This window comes from Alexandromys fortis, unplaced genomic scaffold (genome assembly GCF_014885135.2).
Source record: "Alexandromys fortis isolate MF-2015 unplaced genomic scaffold, M_Fortis_MF-2015_v1.1 scaffold_9, whole genome shotgun sequence".
Classification (NCBI taxonomy): Eukaryota; Metazoa; Chordata; class Mammalia; order Rodentia; family Cricetidae; genus Alexandromys; species Alexandromys fortis.
In genome coordinates this window covers 13,350,402-13,373,440 of record NW_026067892.1, presented here as the reverse complement: position 1 = coordinate 13,373,440, position 23,039 = coordinate 13,350,402, and the positions used below count along the sequence as shown (strand labels likewise).

General features: G+C 43.7%; 2 protein-coding genes across 3 annotated transcripts in view; both read right to left on the bottom strand.

The window, feature by feature from the left end:
* Positions 1-23,039, bottom strand: part of Cdk1 (cyclin dependent kinase 1) — a 1,182,536-nt gene that overhangs the window by 451,793 nt on the left and 707,704 nt on the right. The gene's annotated exons all lie outside the window — the stretch shown is intronic.
* Cabcoco1 (ciliary associated calcium binding coiled-coil 1) overlaps positions 1-23,039 on the bottom strand; it is a 99,164-nt gene that overhangs the window by 44,639 nt on the left and 31,486 nt on the right. The window lies entirely within an intron of this gene.

The following is a 23,039-nucleotide window of genomic DNA, read 5'->3' as shown; positions in this document are numbered from 1 at the left end:
GTGAGTGCTCCAAAGGTGGGTTTCTATAACCCAGTGGCTTTTTCTAAACCTGTTTTTGAAACACTTTCATGAAATGAAAATTCATCCCTGAGCCTTTCATCTGCCTGTTGTGCTCAGGTTTTTTTTTTTTTTTTTTTTTGTTATTTTTTAAATTTTTGAGACAGGGTTTCTCCATAGCTTTTGGTTCCTGTCCTAGAACTAGCTCTTCTAGACCAGGCTGGCCTCGAACTCACAGAGATCCACCTGCCTCTGCCTCCCGAGTTCTGGGATTAAAGGCGTGCGCCACCACTGCCTGGCATGTGCTCAGCTTTTTATTATGAATTGGAAATCAATTTCTAAGTACCTAAGAGGCGTGGGCAGACATGAATACGTGTCCGTGACAAACACAACCCCGAAGTTTAGTCAAACTTGGTTGTGTGTGACAAAGTTCCTAGTTGTTGAATGTGGAGAAAGAGTCTTGATGCTTTGCACAGTTAATTGGTAAATGCTTAATATTAAATCTGGTTGCCTGAATTCTTTCTAGTGACTTTTTTCCTTTGAGGACTGGAGTAACTATCACCATCTGCCTCCTGACTTCCATTTATGAAAATCACACACACACACACACACACACACACACACACGCTCAGATCTGTTTCTTTCTTTAAAAAAATTATGTTTAATTATGCATTTGGGTGTGTGTCTAAGTGGGGCCATTTGCACTTGAGTGCAGTTGCCTGCAGAGGCCAGAAGAGGGCATCGGATCCCCTGGAGCTGTATAGCTAGAGGTGTTTTTGAATCACCAGATCTGAGTGCTGAGAATAGAACTCTAGTCTCCTCCAGGAGCGGTAAAGGTTCTCAATTGCCAAATCTTTCCCCTTGCTCCTGAACACTAATTCTGTTTAAAAAATAATTTCTTCATGGAAAACTGCTTACTTTTCACAAATAATTCGTAACTTACTTTAAATGTGGCTGCGCAAACATTTTCCCAGTGAACTACTTATATTTATTTTTGTACTGAAGTGGGCAGCCTGACTGGCTGCTGTAAATGCATGTTGCCACAGCCTGCCTTCTGACCCTGACCTCGGAAATTAAAACACATACACAAATCATCATGTTGTGGACGCAAGCACACCCAGATTTTAACCTTTGCTTCATGTCAAAAACAATACTCTCTTTAGGGAAACTCAGGCTGATTCCATGGGAAACAGGCGGGGAGTTTTCATTCCAGCCACGCTTTGGGAAGAACTTTCCGACGTTAAATCTTAGGAAAAAGAGGCCATGAATTTGAAGCGGGGTGGCATGGCCTATGTGGGAGGGCTCACGGGAAGGGAAAGGAAGGGGAGAAATGAAATTAAAATGCAACCTCAAAAATGAATGACAACAAACGAGATTATTCAAAATATTAGCGGGGCGGTATTGGCGCACGCCTTGGACCCCAGCACTCGGGAGCCACAGGCAGGCGGATCTCCGAGTTCCAGGCCAGCCTGGTCTACAGAGTGCTTCCTGGACAGCCAGGGCTACACAGAGAAATCCTGTCTCAAACCCTGCCCCCACACCCAAAACCAAACAAAATATTGAAAACAAATCTCAGTAGAGTCAGTTTCCTTTAGTATCATCTCTCTTCTCACAGACAAGTATGAAAAGGGCTTTGGGCTGTTTGTTGTGCTCAGCCTGAACCATGCTGACCAGCACGGCTAGCTAGCTAGGCCTGATGTATCCTGACTGGAGTTTCCAGTTTCTCCACCACAGACGTGATGAGCACGCTCAGTTGCTCCCCTGTAGCTGGGTGGAAAGGTCGGTGCTCCCTTCTGGCCTCCAGCTCTTTGGTTTATGAAGTCATTGATTTCCACCATCTCCAAGCTGAGCTGGAAAGTTCTGGGGTAACCTGTCTAAATGCTGTCCTGGAAAGGTCACGTCCACTCCCAACTCCTCTAACAAAATCGTACTGTGCTGTGGCGCATGCGCATGGATTCATCCCTTTCCTAACCTTTTAGCTTTGTTTCACAGACTTTAAGTTAGGCTGTTAATCCCCTAAATATTTGACTTTATTTTTCTTTCCAAACAAGTCTACAGAGTTCTCTCGTGCCAAGTTCCAGATTATGTCCCCACCCCCACCCTTTTGACTGTCTCCATAGTCATCAGTTACAGCAGAGAACACGCCACAGGTTTAGTGCTATGTGAAAGCGTCAGAAATTTGATTTGTTTTCTCTAAGAATACTATACAATTGCCTCTATATAAAGCATTTTATTTTTAAGCCCAAGTTACCATTTCGAATGGGTGTTTAAAGATTTTAACATTATGAAAATGAAAGTAAACTGAATCCCGCAAATTTCTAATAGGCATAAAATTGATGTGTTTTTCAAAGATGGACTCCATGATCTAGATGGTTCCGGATGATGTGGAAAGGGTAGGTTCTAATTCAGAGGGAAGATGCCCCTGTCTTCTGAAGTCCTACCTGTGTGTGTTCCTGGAGCCTGGGTTTCCTCCCCACAGAGCTGGCGCACATCAAAATTTCCTGTCTTGGAGCTTGTCAGAGTCTACGGGACAATTTTTTTCTTGCTCTTTTGTTGTCTTTGGATTTGATTCTTTGGTTATTTTCTTTTCCTTCCAAACCTCAGAGGCAGGTAAATGCTCTAACTGAGCCTGACCATAGTTAAGAGCTCAGTAAGTGGCTATATTGTGCTATTTTCCTTATTAAGTGTGGCTTTTCAGCTCCAATATGTGCCTGGCAAATACTTAGGATTATTTTGTGTATCTGTAGCTAAAAAATATGGTTGAGTATAAAAGAGATACCAGCGAGCAAAATAACCTTGAGAGAAACCGTGTTTTGACCTTTCAGAAAGTTTGGGTTTTAGTAAGCATCCTGTATGCAGGGCTGTCATCTGTCAGTCCTAAACTAATTCCTCTGAGTCTATAATGGGAACTTCTTAGGTTGCTTACTTGAAGTTGAGGTTATTTAAAATAGAGGAGATGGGATGTACACACATAACTTATGGTTGAAAGCCGTAAGCTGTCGCGTCCACCCTTGTCCCGCAAGGAAGAACGCAACACCCGGAGCTCTTCTTGCAGCAGTTTTCAGGACTTTATTCACAATAATCTTTCTCCTTCTCCTTCTCTCTTTCCCTCTCTTTCCTCTCTCTCTCTCTCTCTCTTTGACCTCTCTCTCAGGGCAAACCTCTCCCAGCCCTTAAGTAGGCATGGGCTGCCAACCCCGAACTGCCAGGTGGGCACTGCCCATAGGTTCATGCATATGCAGGCTGCTGATAATCATTGCGTGATCATAGCATAGGTCAGGCCTTAGCCATCTCAGGAGTTGATTATACATCTCCATCAGGTGTGACACCACGCAGCTGGCTACAGTAAGCCCCACCCCCACTTCCAAAATAGAGACAAACTGAAGGCCCCTGGGTGGCAGTGTGTGTGTGTGTGTGTGTGTGTGTGTGTGTATTACCTTCTGAAGGCTACGATGCCATCTTCTAGAAGCCTAAGTATTTTATCATAATGTTGAAATATATAATTTACATGGAAAGAATATTTCCTTATATTGTGAGCTAAAGGTCCAAATTCATTATTTTCCTTGTGAAATATTCCCTAGACTCTTAATCATTTATTTAAAATAATTGAAACTAATATTGAGAATAATGACTCCTTTCTCTCTAAATATAATGTCATATAGTAAATGACTATGTAAGTGTGGGTTTTTCCCTTTCATTTCCTTCCAGCACTATGCCTATATTTATCCCAGGATGAATTAATCAATGTTCTGAAACCACTATAAAATTCTCACTCCTGGAATAGTGATATAAAGTTTCTAGTTTAAATCTTCAACATTGCTTTATCCATTTTTTGTCTTTCTTAAATTATTTTATTTTCTTATCTTTATTTATTTCTATTTTAATGATGTGCATGTGGGGTTGGGGGACTGTGTCACGTGAGAACAGCTGCCCATGGAAGTCAGAAGAAGACACCGAGTCCCTGGAACTGGAGGTACAGGACAAAGGTGGGTGCTGGGACCTGAACGCGGGTCCTCTGCAGGAGTAGCACTTACTCTGAAGCACAGATCCACCTCCCAGGCCGTCCTTCCATTTCATCACACGCTTAGAAATCCGAGTTCCAAGTGCAGACTCGATTTTGCTCTCCATAGTCTGTAGTCTCCGTGTACATATGACTCAGATACTTGCAGTTTGTCGTTTTATGCTTTGTATGCGAGTCTAATGCTGTTTTATTGTTCTATTTTCTAGTTGCTTCTGCCTGGCGTATAAAAAGGTTACTCCATATCTTTGCCATGTGATGAATTATCTGACAAATTATTTTACATTCTCCTTTCCATTCCACACACATTCAGTGGCATATCCTGTGACAGGACCGTCTGATCCCACGTTTCTGCTTTCTGCTCCCTGGCTCACTCCTTCTGTTCCTCAGAGCTGGATGGAGCCGCCCGCATGGAGACAACAGAACAGCTTCTGTAGAAAAGACAGCCTCTCTCCAGCTCTCAGGAGGCTAGGCTTCAGAAATAGACCGTTGGTGATAAGGCTTCATGTGGGGTTTGTAGTGACTTTTAAAGTCTAGCTATATAGTAAGGCATTCCTCCCCCACCCCACCCCATTCTCGGTTCACTAACAGATTTTATAATAACTGGGTGTGAGATTCATGGGACAACTGCTCTGCATCTCCTGAGAAAAATGACACAGTCCCTCGTTATTCACTGTTCCCCTTTGTAGTCCAGAAAGACGCTTCCTGTGGCACAGGCACCATCACGTCCTACACTCTGGGCTTTGGTCTGTTAATATTCTGTTTCTGATTATTTTTTATGCATGTTCATAGGAGAGCTTAGAGAGTTTTTCTTTCTTACATTGTCCTGGTCAGGCTTGGCCAGTAGTCATTGTGATCTCTTTCTACATACGCTGAAGGTAATCCACAATTTATTTCATTTCTTTCCTAATTATTAATATTATAATATGGACTTGAGAGGTTTCTTTGTAAGCAAACTTTTAGTTCAGTTTCTTTAATATATAGCTTTTAAAACTTTCAAAATTTTCATTATTTTTAACTACTATGAAAACCAGTGGTAATATTTACCTTTGAGTGTTCACTGATCCATAGACTCCTGGATTTGTTGCCGACATTGTAGTCTTTAAAACCTTACTAGGAGCTTTTCAGTGTTATTAGTTTTTCTGAAGAACCATCCCACAGCTTACTACTGTTATTACTGTATAATTTTATTTAATTAGTTTCTGCTCATTTTTATTCATATCTCCCTCTTCAAGTTCAATCTGCTATATTTCAGCTTTTAAAAATTGTATTTATTTATTCTGATGTATACGAGAATACTTTATGTAAATTAGTATCTCTCTGGATGTATGTGTGTGTACCACATATATGCGGGTGCCCGAGGAAGCAGTAGGGGGGCACTGGGTCTCCTGAAGCTGAAGTTACAGACTCTTGTGAGCAGCCATGTGGGTGCTGAGAGATGAACCTGGGTCCTCGGTAAGAGCAGCCAGTGCTGTTAACCACCAAGCCACGGCTCCAGCTGCTGACATTTTCCAGTTTTAAATGTCAGCGTTACGTCAGGAATCTTGGTGGGTTTTTTTGTTTGTTTGTTTTTGCCAGAGTCTATGAGTCAGTGGCATCCCAAGTCAAGAAAGGAGGTAAAATCTCAGACCTGGCCATGTTCCTTCCGGGCCCTGTTATTAGACTGGCCACATGTGGAGAAATCCAGCTGCTGCCAGCCTCTTACTTTGGATGTTATTGGCCTTGCCTTTTCCTTCTGTCATTTGTTTCCTGCTCAGCCATAATAGAGATACCAATTTTAATGAGTTTTTAGAAAGCCTCTTATTATTTGAAAATTGATCTCTTTTTTTTTATCCCATTATTTCTTTGCTTGGTTGTACTTAATCTTCTCTTGTTTACTAGAATTTCAACTTGAAAGCTGAGGCTATAGAGTTAGGATTTTTAAAAATATAGTACTTGTATTTATTCTTTAAGAATTTCATACAAGTATACAATGTATTCTGACTGTATTCACTTATTTCCAACTCCTCCCAGGCCCCTGGATTCTCTTGCTGAGCTCTCATCTTCCTGTGTCCAACCCTCCCAGCCCCCCCCCCCCCCCCCCCCCCCCCCCCCCCCCCCCCCCCCCCCCCCGCCCTTTCCTCCCTTCTTCTCTTTCTTTCCATAACCCAGGGAATGTAATCAGAGCAGTCTAAAAGCCATGGGCCTGGGGCCACCCACTGGGGCATGGTCAGCCTACCTGTCACCCCACCCATACCCAAAACTGACCTCCACGGCCTGATTCAGCGTTCTCACACAAGTTTGGTTTCTGTTTTCACATCTTTTAGGTTTCTTTTATTATTTTTCTTGTACTTACATGTTATTGGGAACTGTGGTTTGTACACATGTGACAAACCACTCTTACTTTTAACTCAACGCAGTTGGGATTAAAAATGCACTTTGGCTATGTTAATTATTTGATATTAATTCAGGATCTGTGTCCAGGATGTGGGCCCCTTTCTCACTATCTTTTGCTTACGTACTTGAATGTTTTCTGTGTTGTTGTCCAATGGACGTCAATTATAGCGAATCATTTCTTAGCACTGGTCAAATTATTTTCATATTTGGAATTTCTCTCTTCTGCAGTCTATCAGTTGTTGAGAGGAGGTGCTGAAATCTATTCTGATGGACTTAGCCACTTCTGACAGCTCGGTTGAGCTTTACTTTATGTATTTTGAGTGTCTGTTATGCACATGAATGCACACGATTGTTCTGTGATCTTGAGGAATTGGCCTCTTTGTCACTATGGAATAACTTTCTCTCTGATAATTTCCTAGGCCTGACATCAACTGGTTATAAAATCATTACTACTTTGTTTTCATTACTGTTAAATGGCTGTTACAGTCAGTGTTCAATGTCAGCTTGACAGAATCTAGAATCACCTGGAGCTTGGCCTCTGGGCAAATCTATGTGGAATGATTTAAATTAAAGTTAGCCTCTGGGAATGTCTGTGAGAGAGTATCTTGGTTATGTTAATTAAGGTGAGAAGACCCACCCACCGTGGGTGGAGTCATTCCCTGGCTGGAACCCTGAATTATGCAAATGAGGATAAGGAGCTGAACAGTAGAAAGCTTCCCTTCATGCTCCTCTTCCTACCTGGGATAGGACGTGACTGACTGTTGCCTTGACTTCCACACCACGGTAGTGTACCCTTGAATTCTGAGTCAGAAGAAACCTTCCCTTCCTCAATAAGTGGGTTTTTTTCAGGGCAGTTTATCACAACAACAGTTAAAGAGCCCCAGATATACTCTGTATCCACTTCCCCATCTGTTTTCACGCTTAGTGTGTCTGTGTCCTTGTATTTGGAAAGCTTGGTATACTTGGATTACCTGCTTGGTGCTGTTATATGGGTTGGTACACCGAATGTGACAATAAAATTGGGTTTAAATGCACAATGTCACGAATTGCATCTCTTTGCTCCTGGTCCTCCACTGTCTCTTTTTCTGCCTTCTTTAGGACTGAGAATAATTACACTTCACCGTCCCTTTTCTGTTTGCTTCTTGTCTCTAAGTTTTGGGTAATTCTTTAGGTGGGGACACTATATACCCTCAACTTAATCCAGTCTGCTTTAAATTGATAGCCTACCCGTTCGTGCAAAGCCACTTGCAACAGCATTTTCTTCTTATCTCTTTCCTGTTGGCGAATGTACTAATGCTCTCTTACATTTCAGTTTCTGTGTGACTCAAATCCAACAACACACTGCTTTCATTTCTACTTTCTGCACTGCCTTGTCTTATTAGTTAAAAATTGCTTCCCTGTCTTCACGTAGCTATAGACATCTATCACATTCCACTATCCCCTGCCTCGGGAAAACCCCTGAACATTTCCTGCAATGGGAGCCTGCCCATGGTGAAGTTCTAAGCTTTGGTCTCCCTGTAAAGTATTTTACCTGCATTTCACAAAAACCCAGTTCTGGATTGATAGTTCATTTTTCTTCTGTGGTCCACTGTCTTCAGCAATAGCCCTGTTCTCATTCCCATCTTCCGTCCTCCATATGGGTACAGCATGACCTGATTCTCTGGACTTCTACGGTTTCTCTTTATTGGCAGTGTATAGCATTAGGTCTTGTGGCTTGGTTTCTTTAAGTGTCTCGAGCTTGGAGTTTGTTGGCTTCCTTGGATTTGTGAGTTAATGGGTCTTGTAAACTCGCATGCAAATTGGTCACTTTCTCTTCTGAAAATTTTTCTCTTCCCTCCTCTTTTTCTCTTCTTGATCCCAGACACAGATGTTTCTTTAGCTGACATTGTCTATGGCTCAGTGACTTGTTATCTTCCTCAGACAGGCGGGAACTGGGGCAGATTGCTTCCGTTCAGTCATGGACTGAGCTGACTTGGGTTGAGTGTTTCAGACTTCCTGAGGTGAGATGCTGACCGCCGACCCCTGACTCTCAAAGCTGCACTCCATGGTCATGCTGACTAGCCTGCTTTCTTCTGGTTTCTGAACTTTGGCTGCCTTGTGGCCTGGCTCATGCCAAAGATTCCATTCTGCTGTATAGACATTCTTTCCAGGATGGGTGAGCCGCTGGTCACAGCCCAGGCCAGCCAGTACCTGGGGCAGATCACTTCTGCCATGCCAGCCTTGTTCCTGCGCGTGCAGCCTTTCCTGCCTCTTCGTCACCTTGATCCTGGCTGTTTTGGCAAGTCTTAGTTAGGGTTTCTTTTGCTGCAAAAAGACACCATGACCCTGGCAACTTTTCTAAAGGAAATATTTAATTGGGGTGGCTCGCTTACAGTTTCAGAGGTTCAGTCCATTATCATCATGACGGGGAGCATGGTGGTGTGCAGACAGATGTGATGCTGGAGTAGTAGCTGAGATTCCTACATCTTGCAGGGAACAGGAAGTTGACTGAGACACTGGGGAGTATTCTGAGCATAGGAAATTCAAAGCCCGCCCCCATAGTGACATAACTTCCTCCAACAAGGCCATACCCCCTCCAACAAAGTCACACATCGTACTGGTGTGACTCCCTGTGAGATTATGGGACCAATTACACTCAAACCTGTCACATTCCACTCCCTGTGTTGGCTATTTTTTAGTCAACTTGACACAAGCTAGAGCCATCTGAGTGGAGGCAATCTCAATTAAGAAAATACCACCATAAGATTGGGTTGTATGCAACCTATAAAGGATTTTCTCAATTAGCAATTGATGGGGGAGAGCCTAACCCACTGTGGGCAGTGCCACCACTGGAGTGGTGGGCTTGGGTTGAACAAGTCATGTGGATCAAGCCAGTTAGCAGTACCCTTCCATGGCCTCTGCATCAGCTCCTGCCTCCAGGTTCCTGCCCTCTTTGACTTCCCATTCTGACTTCTTTCAATGATGAACAGTGATCTGGAAGTGTAAGCTGAAGAAACCCTTTCCTCCCCAAGTTGCTTTTTGGTCATGATTTTTCATCACAGCAACAGAAACTCAAACTAAGACAGTATCTTAGGTTCTGACAGTTCAGAAAAAATCCAAGGCCTTGAGATGGACCTTGGGAATTATTCCTTTCTATTTTCATTGATTTAGAGGGTTCTGGGTTAGTTACAACAATGGAGTAAGAAACGCGCAAGCCAAAATGATTGAGTTTTGAATGAAGTATTTTTTTTACACTTGAAAAATATGGAGCTTTATTGTTAACATATTCCTACTATTTGGAGAGTAAGCACTTTTTGCATTGATTGCACATTCAATGAGGATAGTCACCTCAAACACATGGGATAGTCCCCCCAGTGAGCTCTGAGGGCTCCTTAAAGAAGCCATCACAAGGTTACTATCACTGTCTCACCGTGTCTGCACAGATGTGCACATAGTCAGACAGCATGCGCAGAGACACACACACAGTCAGACAGTATACACACAGAGATATAGAAATAGGCAGACAGTGCACATAGTCAGACACACACATAGGCAGACAGCATACAGACACATACATAGGTAGACAGCATACAGACACACACAGAAGTAGACAGCATCCAGACATAGACAAACACATAGACTGCACACAGACAGCACACACAAATACATATACACACGGACAGCAGACAGACATAAACAGTACACAGACACACACATAGGCCGACAGTGAACACACACACATTCATATAGGCAGATAGTATGCAAATATAGACACACGTACACAATTTAGACATATAGTATCCAGACACAGACACACACATAGGTAGGCCCCCAGCTACCTGAGGGCACCTTACGGAGCCTACCATTACAAGGTGGCCATCTCTTTCTCATTGTCAATGCCTACACACACACACACACACACACACACACTAAAATACAGAGACACAAAGGCTTAGATATAAGCTGACATAGACACACAGATACACACACACAGACATGATCATCCACCCACATACAGCATACAGATGCATGCACACAGACAAACAGGCATGCAGACAGACACACACAGACATACTCAAACACAAACAAATAAACGTGGATACACATAGGCATACACAGATGGCTTGTATACACATACACAGATGTATACACTGGCATGTGAACATACATGCACACGAATGTGAACTTGCACACACACATAGACTCATCATCTCAGCTCTCTAGTAATAACACTGTATTAGAATTAGATGTTTGTAGCATCAAACAACGTTTGCAACAACCACCCACAAGGAGCTCGATGGAAAAACAGCCACCAGGCAAATTTCTTCTCATTTTTGGCAAATAAGAAAACGATGTCCTTAAACCTCTCCGCCTCTGTTTGGGGTGCAGAAACCTGACTCTAACCCATAGGGTGCTCATCAAGTCTCACAGACTGTGACCCAGGCATGCCCACCCCTGCTGAACTTACGGCCTCATTTTTGAACAATAAGGAGAGCTTTTGTTGTTGTTGTGCAAATATTTCCTTTCATCTGAAAAAAATGTGGGTTTTTGCAAAGCTGCTGAGAACACAGAAATCTATACATAAAGTGCCCCCCCCCCCAGCTTAGATTGCTACACATCAGGTCCTGGTGTAGTGCTGGAGTCCCAGGGTAAAACCGTGAAGGAGGGGTGTCACTGACCTGCCCTTGAGATGTGAACTCCTGGACATTTTGCTTCCGTTTGAAAGGGAAAAGGCAGGGTACTAGTAAAAGCTAGAGTTTTTACTGACCTCTGAAACAAACCTTCGGGTGTTTTGTCTTTAATGGTATTCATGTTGACCGTTGTATATAAAATAGATTCCTTTGAAGGCTCTGGTTTTCAGAATTTGTACTAGAGCACTGCGTACCTACTGTGTGCACCTACGGTGATTTTTTTTTTACTGGGTTTTTATGGCCTGGGCATAAAGCTTAAACACAATGCAAATATTGTAGCCATGATTTAATGCAAGGTGACTCTCTTAAATGGACTTAATTCCAAATGTCTGGCCTCATATTAGTTTAATGGCTCTATGTCTAAGCAATAATCTAATTTAAGCTTTTTGTTTATTCCAAGTAAAGTCAGACAATATGTGCATTTTTAAGAATAATCCTTGGGTGACATGAGTTGATGTCTCCCATTAGGGATGATTAGGTGAGCCTCTTTGGGGTAAATGCTTTAAACTGTCTCGTACGATTTGCAGAAACGCAAGGGGTGGAGTTAACTGTGGATCTCGCCTCTTCAAAGTTTTAACTGCTGAATGTGAGCTGTTTTCCGTGTCTGTTCATTTTGGATTTATTGCAGTAACTTTCACAAGTGGGATCAGGTCCAAATTCTTGGAGCATTTTAACCATAAAAGGCATAGAAATATTTTGCAACCCCACGGGCAGTAATCTGATATTTAAGAGTTTCATAAAAGGAATGACTAGCGTGTGGGCTCTCAAAATGAGAGCTTCATCCAGCGGCACATCACAAATGTTTATCTCGGAGCCTGCAAAGCATTCGGCATTTGAAATACTAAAGGGACAAGAGGAAGGGAAACAAAATTTATGGCATGCTCTGTATTTCTACATATTTTAATTGCTATGTAATTTATTTCTAGTAACACTCCTTCCAGGACAGGACTTTGCTATGGTCTCAATGTGTCCTTCCCCCAAAACATGTATTTTGCAGTACATGTATGCATTATTGGGATGGGTCATTTCCAGGTGAACGAGCCCTGAAGGCAGAACCCTTCCCCAGATAGATTAGTGCCTTCTTAAAGGAAGCTTTGTTCTTCCTGTGAAGATCCAGGAGGGAGGTACCACCTATGAAGGACAGAGTGAGCATCTCAAGACACCACGTTGGCTATTTCTTTGATCTTGGACTTCCCAGCCTCCGTGACTGTAGGAAATATCTCTGCGGTTCCTGAGCCACCAACTGATGTTATTTTCGTCACAGCAGCACAAACGGACCAAGATGTAGGGCTCACCCCATAGAGGGCTCATCAGTGTTTCCCTGGCTGTAAAGACGACCCGTGAGGAGGTGATTAAGTTCAGGTGGATGAAGAGAAGCTGACAAAGCGACCATTCTCACGCAGCCTCCTCAAACACAGGCATCCATCCATTCAGCTCACATAGTAAGGTGCTGGGCTGGGTCGGGAACGGTTAATGCTATTGTGGAGATTAACTCTCCATAAACCCGGGTCTGCAACGTAGTCTGCCATTCTGGGTTCCGGGTGCTGCGGGAGCAAGATTAACTTGCTGGGTTCACTGAGCCACCCTTCCCACCTAGGCCCCATCTTGTTTCCCATGGGAGGCGGAAAATATTCCTCTCGCTTTGTTGATGACAGAGAGGAATTTCCTAGGCTAAGAACGTTGCCCCTGAGGGTGTGTGAGGAGTGCTGACCTTTGACCCAAGCTTTCCCACCAGCTCTGTGTGCCTTGTGCCTGATTTACTGACTATGCCTGCCTTGATGTTCACACTATCGGGTACAATTCCCTAGGACTGGTGTCGGATTTACTGGAAACTTCCCTTAAAACTCTCTGTAAGTTGGTAAGAGAGATCAGTTGATAAAGGGCTTGCCACGCGTGCAGGGTGATCTGAGTCTGGTCCCCTAAATCCACAGAAAAAGCTAAGCAATAGGGCAAGTATTTGAAATCGCGGCAGGGAGAGGTGGAGACAGGTGGACCTCTGGCTAGCCTAATCAGCAAGTTCCAACCTAGTGAGAAACACTCTCTCAGTAGTACCCGAGGAATGACATTAGCTGCTGACCTCTTGTGTGTATATGTACTGGCACATGAACGCCCCCCCCCCCCACACACACACAGAGAAGTATTCCATCCCAGTATCTCCTTCTCTTTGAGAGTATAACATTTCATTTAAGGATTAGGCGAATACAACTGTGTCAACAGACTGGTGAGTGGAGACAGCTGCCCTCAGCATGGTCTCCATTGCAAATGTGGTTGCAAGCATCTCATGCTCAAGCACTGGCTTATCGTGCACAGCCAGGACCATAGTGACCTGCGAGGGTAAAGACGCCGTGGTGGCGAGTGATGGCGTTATATGGGACACACACAAATATCCAGATATATATCTCAGCTCAAGATTCTACTTTGAAGGTTTTAAAGGCCTATTTCTGAACAACTCTCCTGATATCATTTATCATAATCAAATTTCTAAGAAAGAAAAAAAAGCAGCAAACAAACAAACAAAACCCTAACACAGTGAAAAAACTGTGTTGAGGCAAACTGAGTAAAGGGGCCATTTGCAAAAGGGTGGCTAGCGGGGAAAATCGTGATAAAACAATGTTACGGTGCACCTCTGCTAATTCCTGGCCTCGACCGAGTCAGGGATGGACTGGGTTCAATTATCCAGCAAGAAGAAGTCAGGGTAGAGCTTGCTGTCATCTGTTGAGGATTCTCCAAAGCCAACGTGACCCAGCAGCCAGGCAGCCAGGAGGAAAACCACTTTTCTCTCACTTTTCTGGTTCGCGTCCCCAGTGACCCAGCTAGAGACCTGAGGAGGAGGGAGCCTATTTAATGAGGGTTCCCGTAGAGTGGAACTGGGGAGCAGGGCAAGGTAGGAGAGGGGATGAGTCTAGAAGAATAAACAGAAGATACCAGCTACGTTGTGTTATACATTTTTTTTTTTACCTAGACAGCTCATTATGTTGAATTGCTGGTCTGTCTTTGTTTTGTGAAAACAGAACAATTAAATATTCAGAACTTTAGCCAAGGAGTTTATCTGAAGGAAACGTTCAACTTTTGAAAAAATTTGCATTTCTAGCAGCTATGCTAATTTGCACTTAATGATCATATTATTTCAAATATATTCATTATTTAGCAGGGACTAATGAACCACGTTCCCCTTTCTCTCCTCCGCTTTGGCTGTGTCCATTTTCGCACACTGTGTGTTAAGGGGAGCACACGTAATAGATTAGCATTATTTACTGTGTGAATGAGACCATCAGAAGGCTCTTGGCTAGAAAGCACGAAGAAGTTGAAAGGGTTGTAAAAATGATGAATATTTAAAATAACTTTGTTACGATGTTATTTATGCCGTACTTAATTTTTAAGGAGTGTATGTTGGGAAGGTAATAAAGTTAAACTGGGTTCTATTTGGTGTTTTAACTGTTCAAACCTTTGAGGGTTATCAACACGTCATATACGACTCAACCCTACAAGTGGGCGCCACAATCCTTCATTTCGGAATGACGTCATCACTGTTCCAGAGGCATCTGGACAGTGGTCAGCATGCAGCCATCTCCCTGAGTTGCAGAATCTTGAAAGTGGCGCCTACCTCCTGTGGCTGTGGGGAAGGGTGCGTGGAGAAATGCTTAGCTAACTTGACTTCCCTTGCATTTTTGCCCAGTGTTTAGACTTTATCCTGTGATCTCTGCTCAGAAGTAGAGTGTTCAGAGTAGATTCCTCCCATCCACGGATCCTAGACCAGAAACCTTTCAGCTCCAGCTTGTTCTACTAGCCCGGATCATTGCTTTGTTTGTGAATGACGTTCTCATGGGGTTATGTTCTCATGATAAGCCACCAGAGCTGTTGTACGAGCCGACACCGGAGACTCGTAGGAGAAGAGTGGTCTGTACAGGAAACTGATGACCACAGATTCTAAGCCCCAAGGCACTTAGCAGGATGATAGGCCTACACAGCTGCTCGGCAAATGTGGCAACCCCATAGCAGATGATGTGTACAGCACCCAGCCTTGGAAATGCTTGTGTAGGTCAACCTGAGACTTTTTGGTGCCTCGAAGTCTTCGCTTCACTATCAGTGCACCACAGCTCTGACACTGTGGGAACCGGGGTGTGCGCCTGCTCCCATGGCAGAAGCAAAAAAGCGTTGAGTAAGATGGTATCTAACAGGCTCGGATGTGAGGGGCTGATTCTTTATCTGTCAGGCTAGAGTCTTGTTTATAGGAAGGTTAGCTGCGAACACCTTGGTACATCTCTTTGGACTTTAGTGTGAGTGAGTCATTAAGACATCTCTCAAGGGATAGGTTTCTTCACACATGGCAAAAGAAAACGGTGGTCAAGTTGTGCATAGATGTTTCCTGAGCATCCGTTATGTGCAGTGGTGTTGAACTGAGGAGCTGAGCTAGAATTCTAGAAGCAGTTTTAAGAGCGATGGCAGCAGAGCATCCAAGGCAGGCTGAACAGGACTAGACAGGTAGAGATAGAGCCTTGAGACTGAGCATTTGGGGGTGGGTACTTCACACACATCGCAAAGTGAGCAGACATATGTTATTTGGGACTTTGTAACAAGTGACCCCAAATCTGCCAGTTTAAATAGACATTTAGAGACTTGGAGTCCTGTGGTACAGGCACTCAGGATAGATCGGTCTGCCTGGTGGCATTGCCTCAAAGTCTCTGAAAAGGTCTGATCAAGTGATCCACAAGACCTACAGCCCTAAGAGCCTCAGCCAGGAGAGGTCACTTCCAAGCCCACGCACATGACACTGTGGGGTGACATGGAACCTTGGCAGAGGCTCCTAAGGGTCCCCATGTCACAAGATAGGCACCAGTGCACAGATGCCGAGAAAGTCACCGTGCACACATGTTGTGTAATGGTCTCCTCTAAGATGCAAACATTTTATCTCTCAAGGAAGATAGTTAAGACAGAGAGCAAACAACTCAAAACAGCTACAGGAAGTCCCTAAAACTGACTTGATTCACTAGGCCTCTCTGTCTCAGGATAAGCAATAAAGATGGCCAAGCTGTGAAGAAGCCCTGAGTCTAGACCAGCTGCTTTGAAGACACAGAAACGGGCCCAGTTGCCTGGAAAATGTAAATCAACTGAGCCTCATGGAAATAACACTCCCCAACCTACTGGTCTTTCAGTGTGTTCCAGGCTTCCAGCTTTGGTGGGCTGTCACACATGCTGGAGTAGGCTTTGGGGATACAGCTGTTCTTGAGTTGTTTCTAGTCTTATAAGGAACCTCTCACCCATATTCCTGTGAGTAACCCCAATAAAACTCATTGGCTCACCAAGCTGGACTCTGGTGGCATCTATCTTTTGGTCTGCCATGGGCTTCCTGTCTGTGGTGAGTAGAGATGGGCATTGTGTCCCCAGGAAAAGTCTTGTCACATGACAAGACCTTGGAGTCCTGTTCAGCCATTGCAAAGAATGAAATCCTACGTTTTCTAAGAGAGGGCCTGAGTCCAGAGACCGTCACGTTAAGAGGGAAAAGCCAGGCTCAGAGAAACAATATGTTGCATGTTTTCACTTACACATGTAATTCAGATTCTAAAAGAAGATGTGAAAGTATAAGGCCACTATTTGAGGAAATGAAGAGGACCAGCATGAAGGAAGGCTGAGGGTGAATATGATAAAATTACATTTTTATGCATAAAGATGTCATGATAAAACCTGTGACTTTCACAATTAATATACACGAATGAATGAGTGGGGGCAAAGGGAGAGCACTCAAGAAGTAGTGGTTTCTTTGTAGACAATTTTGGAAGAGGCACCCCATCTGTAGTGGTTTGAAGGTAACTGGCTCCCACACTCTCACAGGGAAGGGCGTGAAGTGTGGCGTTGGTCTTGTTAGAAGAAGTGCATCACTGTGGGAGCAGGCTTTGAGGTTTCCTATGCTCAGGATACCACCCAGTGTCTCAGTTGGCTTCCTGTTGTTTGAAAGATGTAGGACTCTCAGCTGTTCCTCCAGCACCACGTCTGCCGGCATGCTGCCTTGTGCCCGGTCATGTTGATAATGGTGTAATGGTCATGGTGCGAGCCCCCTCGATGAAATGTTTCCCTTCTAAGAGCTGCTGTGGTCATGGTGTCTTTTCATAGCAATAGAAACTTAACTAAGACAATATCCCTTCTCCCACTGTGCTCACTAGAAGCCAGGCATACACTTTCAAGGTAGGGGTGTGGGCTCTGCCTCCTGAGGGCAGGAGTGCGGAAGGAAACCTGGATCAAGGCCATCTGGACCCTTGTGGGAGACACATTTTTTAATATCCATTTAAAGAAATAATGTGAAAGATACATATAGCTTAAACTGCCTAGATAAATCCCATACTTGTAGATAATCCCATTTTTGTATGTGTAATTGGAGGTTTCTCCCCCGTCTGCCAGTTTCCAAACAATCACTCAGAGGCTTAATATTACTTACACATGCTTGGCCGATGGCTCAAGCTTATTACCAGCTAGCTCTTACATTTAAATTAAGCTGTTTCTAGTAATCTATACATTGCCAAGTGGCTCATGGTGTTACTGGTCTGTTGTCATCTTTCTTCTTGGGTAACTGGCTGGTTAGTGTCTCTCAGACTCTGCCCTTCTTCTGTATCCCTGCTTGTATCTCCAGCCTGGCTCTATCTTGCCTTGCCATAGGCCAAAGCATCTTTATTTACTAACCAATGAGAGCATATATTCACAGCATATAGAAAAGACCATCCTACAGAATGTCTAATCCTATATTTCTAGATAACTCAATTAACTCAATTGCCAGCCAAGTCCTTGAAGACTTTTTTTCTTTTTTCAGAATATTACCCCAAGAATAACATTGTGAAGCTTCAGAGCTTGTTAATAGGTGATCGATTATCCCCTGACCAGGCCTTCTGGGGGTGAGGCCCTGTGCCAAGAGGCAGTACACTATTAAGAGGGAGGAATGCCTGCACTCAGGTCGTCCCTGTCTTGTCCCTCCAGTTTGGGATAGTTTTATTATTTACAAAGAGATAGCATTTATTTAGTCCAAATCGTCCCCCTAGATGATCCACTGGTTTTGGTCTGTCCTTGGGAGTTCTGCAGACCAAACTGGTCCCTTTTTTAAGTTACCAGCCCTTCAGATTTGAAGGTAGTTGTGACATTGACTGAGAGCTTCAGAGGCTTCTGGCTCATAGCAAATCCAGGTTGCTTTCCCTTTAGCATTTTGAAGTGCTCCTTTAAACACCTGGGCTGTTCAGTGCCATGCAGTCTACCTTGGGCATGTCCGGACACCTCAGGCAATGCGAAAAGTCTGCTCTACCTGGAAACCGAATCTGGGATTACTGATGGATTCTGTGGGCATGCGATCACAGAACAGAAACACGTCGGCTTTTTCCAAATTGCATCCATTGCTCTACAGCCTGCCATCTATTGGTTAGATAATATTTTAGACAGCAAATCCCTGTGGCTAGAGTTTTGTTTTCCAGATCTTATTGCCACTGCTCTGCACACCCTTCGTTGTGGAACATTCCTTTCCACAATGGAACAATGTGGAACAATGACTGTGTGGCTACATGTCATTGTGACTGGTTTAATAAACAAGCTGGCTGGCCTATAGCTACGTGGGATCAATGAGTACATGGTTCTGGTTATGGACAGCAAAGTATGTAGCTAAAAACCGAGAAGCCTGAGGGGTGAGCATCCGTGGAGGAAATACCTAGAGGTGTTCTTTCTTGTGTGGTGAATGTTAGTGTCCCTTTGTGCTATGGCAGTGGCCACACAGTTCTTGCTATGGATAGTGAGGCCTACAACTAAGGCTGAGGAGTGTCTGTGAGACCAATTTCAAGATGACAGTCTTCAGCTATGTGGTATAAGGTAGCATCCTTGCTTGGTGAGCAGGGTCCACACACAGACCTTCCCATCCTTAGTAGGTACATGCGCACGCGTGCGCGCGCGCGCACACACACACACACACACAAAGGCACAGATACATACACAGATACACACATACTCTGAGCTTTGCCTTTCTAATGAAAGGTATTTAAGTATGTCATAATTTATGTCACCTTTTTCCATATTGCAGGCAACTACACACATTCATATTTCCGCTCCTTGTCTTACTATCTACTTGAGATAAACTTGAGGAAGTATAGACGTGCATGAAGAGTGACCGTGTTTCAAAGTCGCCCAGTTGTCACCGGAACGCTGCAGCATTTCTCTTCCTGCCACTCCAGAAGGGACGCGCTTGTCCTCACGTTCTCCCAAGGCAGGGTGCCACAGTTGGAACCTCTCAGAATGTCGGAGTTTCAATTGGCCTTTCTTTCTTTTTCTTGGATGGGAGATTTGAGATAGGGTCTCAGATAGCCCTGGCTCACCAAGAACTCACCATGTTGACCAGGCCTGCTTCAAAACTGTGACAATCCTACATGCTCATAACACCGCAGCCACCACACAGGGCTTTTAATTTGCCTTTCCTTGAGAACTGAAAATGGTAAAAATCTTTGCATGAGTTTATTGGCCATTTATGTCTCTTCTTATGTAAATGGCTTTTTAAGAGATTATCATATTTTAATTGTGGGTATATGCATATGTCTGCTTTAGAGTTTGTGCGCATGCACGCAGGTGCCTGTGGAGGTCAGAGGCCATCAGATACTCTGAAGCTGGAATTGCAGGTGGGTGAGCTGCCTGACATGGATGCTGTGAGCCAAACTCAGGTCCTCTACAAGAACAGCAAAGGTGCTCAACTTCAGGGCCACCTCTACAGCCCCACAGAGATGCTTTTGATGGCTTCTTCAGCACAAGTCTTTTTTTATTAGTTTTCAAAATGGAATTATGGAGACTATCAATAGCACTATTCCCCTTCTGTCACGTATTTACATCACAGATTTTGTTTTAGAGGTTTGATTTTTAAATTGGTCTAGAGTAACCTCCTACCCCCAGACATAAGATTCTGATATAGGCAAAGACATTTGGGATCTGAGTGTCTTGACTTACAATGAGCTGTATTTCAACATTTCACAAGGTTTTCCATATAAATTTTTTTTTCCATAATCAAACATGAATACTAGAACCACTTTTTAAGAACGGCTTCTAAGCTCTTGGTAAAGGACCTAGTGCATGATCATTTATAATTTAAAGACTGACTTAGGTTTTTCTCTGGATACACAAAAACGTATTTCGCAAATGTGGTGTTTTTCAATCAGGCAATGAGAGACTGCTCCCATTATTATCCATCATTTAATTTGGTCCAATTTTGAGCACAGGTTGAATGTAGAAAGTGCCTGCATGGGGCAAACCAAGAGAAGTAATAATGCCTGATGCTCTGGCCACTCAGTGGTCTATAATTAGCCTTGTGGTGGAGAGCTAGAATTTAAGTCAGCTTCTAAGGCATAACACGGGGATGGTGATCTCCAGCAAGGGAGCGAATGCTGAAGAAAGAAACATAGCCCTGGAAAACTTCCTTGTCTGTCTTCCCTCACTCCCTTCCATCCTCCCTCTCTCCTCCCCTCCCACCCTCTCTCCTTCCTTCAATAAAAACATCTCTCAAAGTTGCACAGTGCAGGAATAATCACTTTGGAATGGCAAAGAAATGTTGGACAGTAAGTGAGGCTTTCTACATCCAGGCAAAGGAGAGCGGGGAAAAATGCAATTACCAGAAGCCCAGCCTTATTCAAAGGCCAGGTCACAGAGTGGCTGAGATGGATGCTCCAAGTGGTCCAGGAGGGCAGAAACTCTTGAGTGGCAGGCTCAGGAGCCGAAGTGCTAGGTGAGCCGCTGTGGAAACCATCTTTAAAATTATGCACCTGCCATTTATCAATTGTTTGGCTAGAGACAAATTCCCCCAAATTTCTCTGAAAAGATTGATATTTAAGGGAGGATGATTATTTTTCAGAGCATGGAGGGAAAAGGGCGAGACTGAAGCTTGATGAATTGTAGGCTGGAGCATCGACCACTTTCTTTAAGTGATAGATTCTCCAGTCACTTTGTCACACACGCCAGGCAGAGCAGATAAAGTTATTTCAACACAACAATTTCTGATAGATTTTTCTCAGCGCACCCCATTCCACTAGGTCAAACGGCAAATTACACGCTGTGCAATATTCTCTCCCGGCGGCTTGCTAATGGGCTAATTCAAGACAGAAATCTCGTCCAAGATTAAAACATCATTTGAGTTAGTTCAGATATTATTTTAAAATATTTATTTCAGTTTTAGCTGTGTATATATTTATGTGTCTGTGTGCGGGTCTGTGTATGTGACTGTAGGTGCCAGAAGTGGCCAGAAGGGAGCGTTGGATCCCCTGGAGCTGGATTTACAAGGTATTGTGAATTATTAATAGGTGAATTTCATTTCAAGAAGAAGAAGAAAAAGAGACATTTGTAGCTACCCTGCAATTGCCTCTTGCCTTCCCAAATCTGTCCAGACTAGAGTGCTGTTTATTCTGCTCTCTTTTCCTTAAGACAGCGGATGCAATGGTTCTTACATAAGTTTCCTGTTTTGCTTATTGAACTTTATACAGAAATAAAAGAAAATTTATGTTTCTGTCTTGTTATTTCCCCCCTCAAATTACAATATCATTAACACCCATAATCGGAGTGACTTTTGAAATAAGAGAGAAAAAATGTTTCCTTGATTTTGTTTGTGCTGAAGAGTATGTGTTCAGAACATGAAATTATATCCAATTGACATCCGCTGGCTGGAAGAGCTCCGAATTCCTGTATTTGCTGACCTTAAGTGGTATTATTTTGGGATTTGAAAGTCTGCCAAAGTATAACTCCAGGCAAGGTAGACACTTAGGTGTATTTATGATTCTCTTTAAATATCTCTGTACATCTATCACGTGGATAATAGTCATATCTGGGCACTGCACCGCTCGGAAAAGCAGGGTTTCTGCCAGCGGCTCCACGGGATGTGCTATTGCCTGCACTGGAGCCACACATTCTACAGCCTGAACTACAGTTTCCATGGAGCTACACCAGGGGCCCGGGGTAGCATCCGAGTGTCTGAGCATCCCCTGCCGAGGAGTGAGCCTGCTGGTTCCTGGAGTTAGCCCTCCAACTTTCCATGCCATCTCAGTTCAGAAGTTGGGGGAATTATTGAAACGTACTAAATCTTGTGAAATTTCTCGTCTCCCCAATGCGCATGAGTACATGTATTAATGCGTGTGTTTTAGCACACGTGTGCGCATGCGCACATGCATGACGACCTTTGAGAGTGCCCGTGGTTCGAGATCTGCTGCGTCATCACTCCGCTGGACTTGAACTGCATCAATATTTTAAGATGTGACACACAGCTCATGATTCAGGAAGCCGATTTTATTTTTGTGGGAGAAAATTTGGGACGTTACAGTAGAATGCCAGCTTTTCACTCTGTAAGTGACTCCTCAGCCAGACCCGGTTTGTAGTTGAAAGTTAAATATGGCAGAACGGTTGTAAAGCATTTAAATTTATGGGCTGAGAATGCACCAATCATTTCTCCGTTTAGTCTTTCTCTTGTAAAACTCCGGGTAACGTGTCTCTGACCGGCTGTCTATCTGCCAAGATGCTGATGGCGATTGAACGTACACCTGCTCTTAATTTACAAACTGCCTTCTCAGAAATCAGCTCGGAATTATTTTCTTCTAGTACAAGTGGTACGCAAAGGCGAGTCACATGGTGAAGTACCAGCATCAATCTGGAACAGACAGGGCAAAATGCCCCTTTTTCCTTCCCAGCCAGTTCCCGCTTACGCCCTGCTACCTGGAGGCAAGCCATAGCAACGTTTACCATGAGGTCTTTCTGTCCTTTTACTGTCGCACACATGGCTGCAAATCTTCACGTCTGCCTGCCTTCAAAATAAGTCCTGGGTACTGGCCATTTTGCTCTTCACTCCCAAATTCACATTTTCCTTCTAGGGTCAATCACATCCCGTGCCTAGCTAAAGGTACTCCTTCTAAAGATGTTTTCTGTGGCATTTTTTTAATTTAACCATTTCTCTTTTGATTTGGATATATATGTGTGTGTATGTGTGTATGTATATA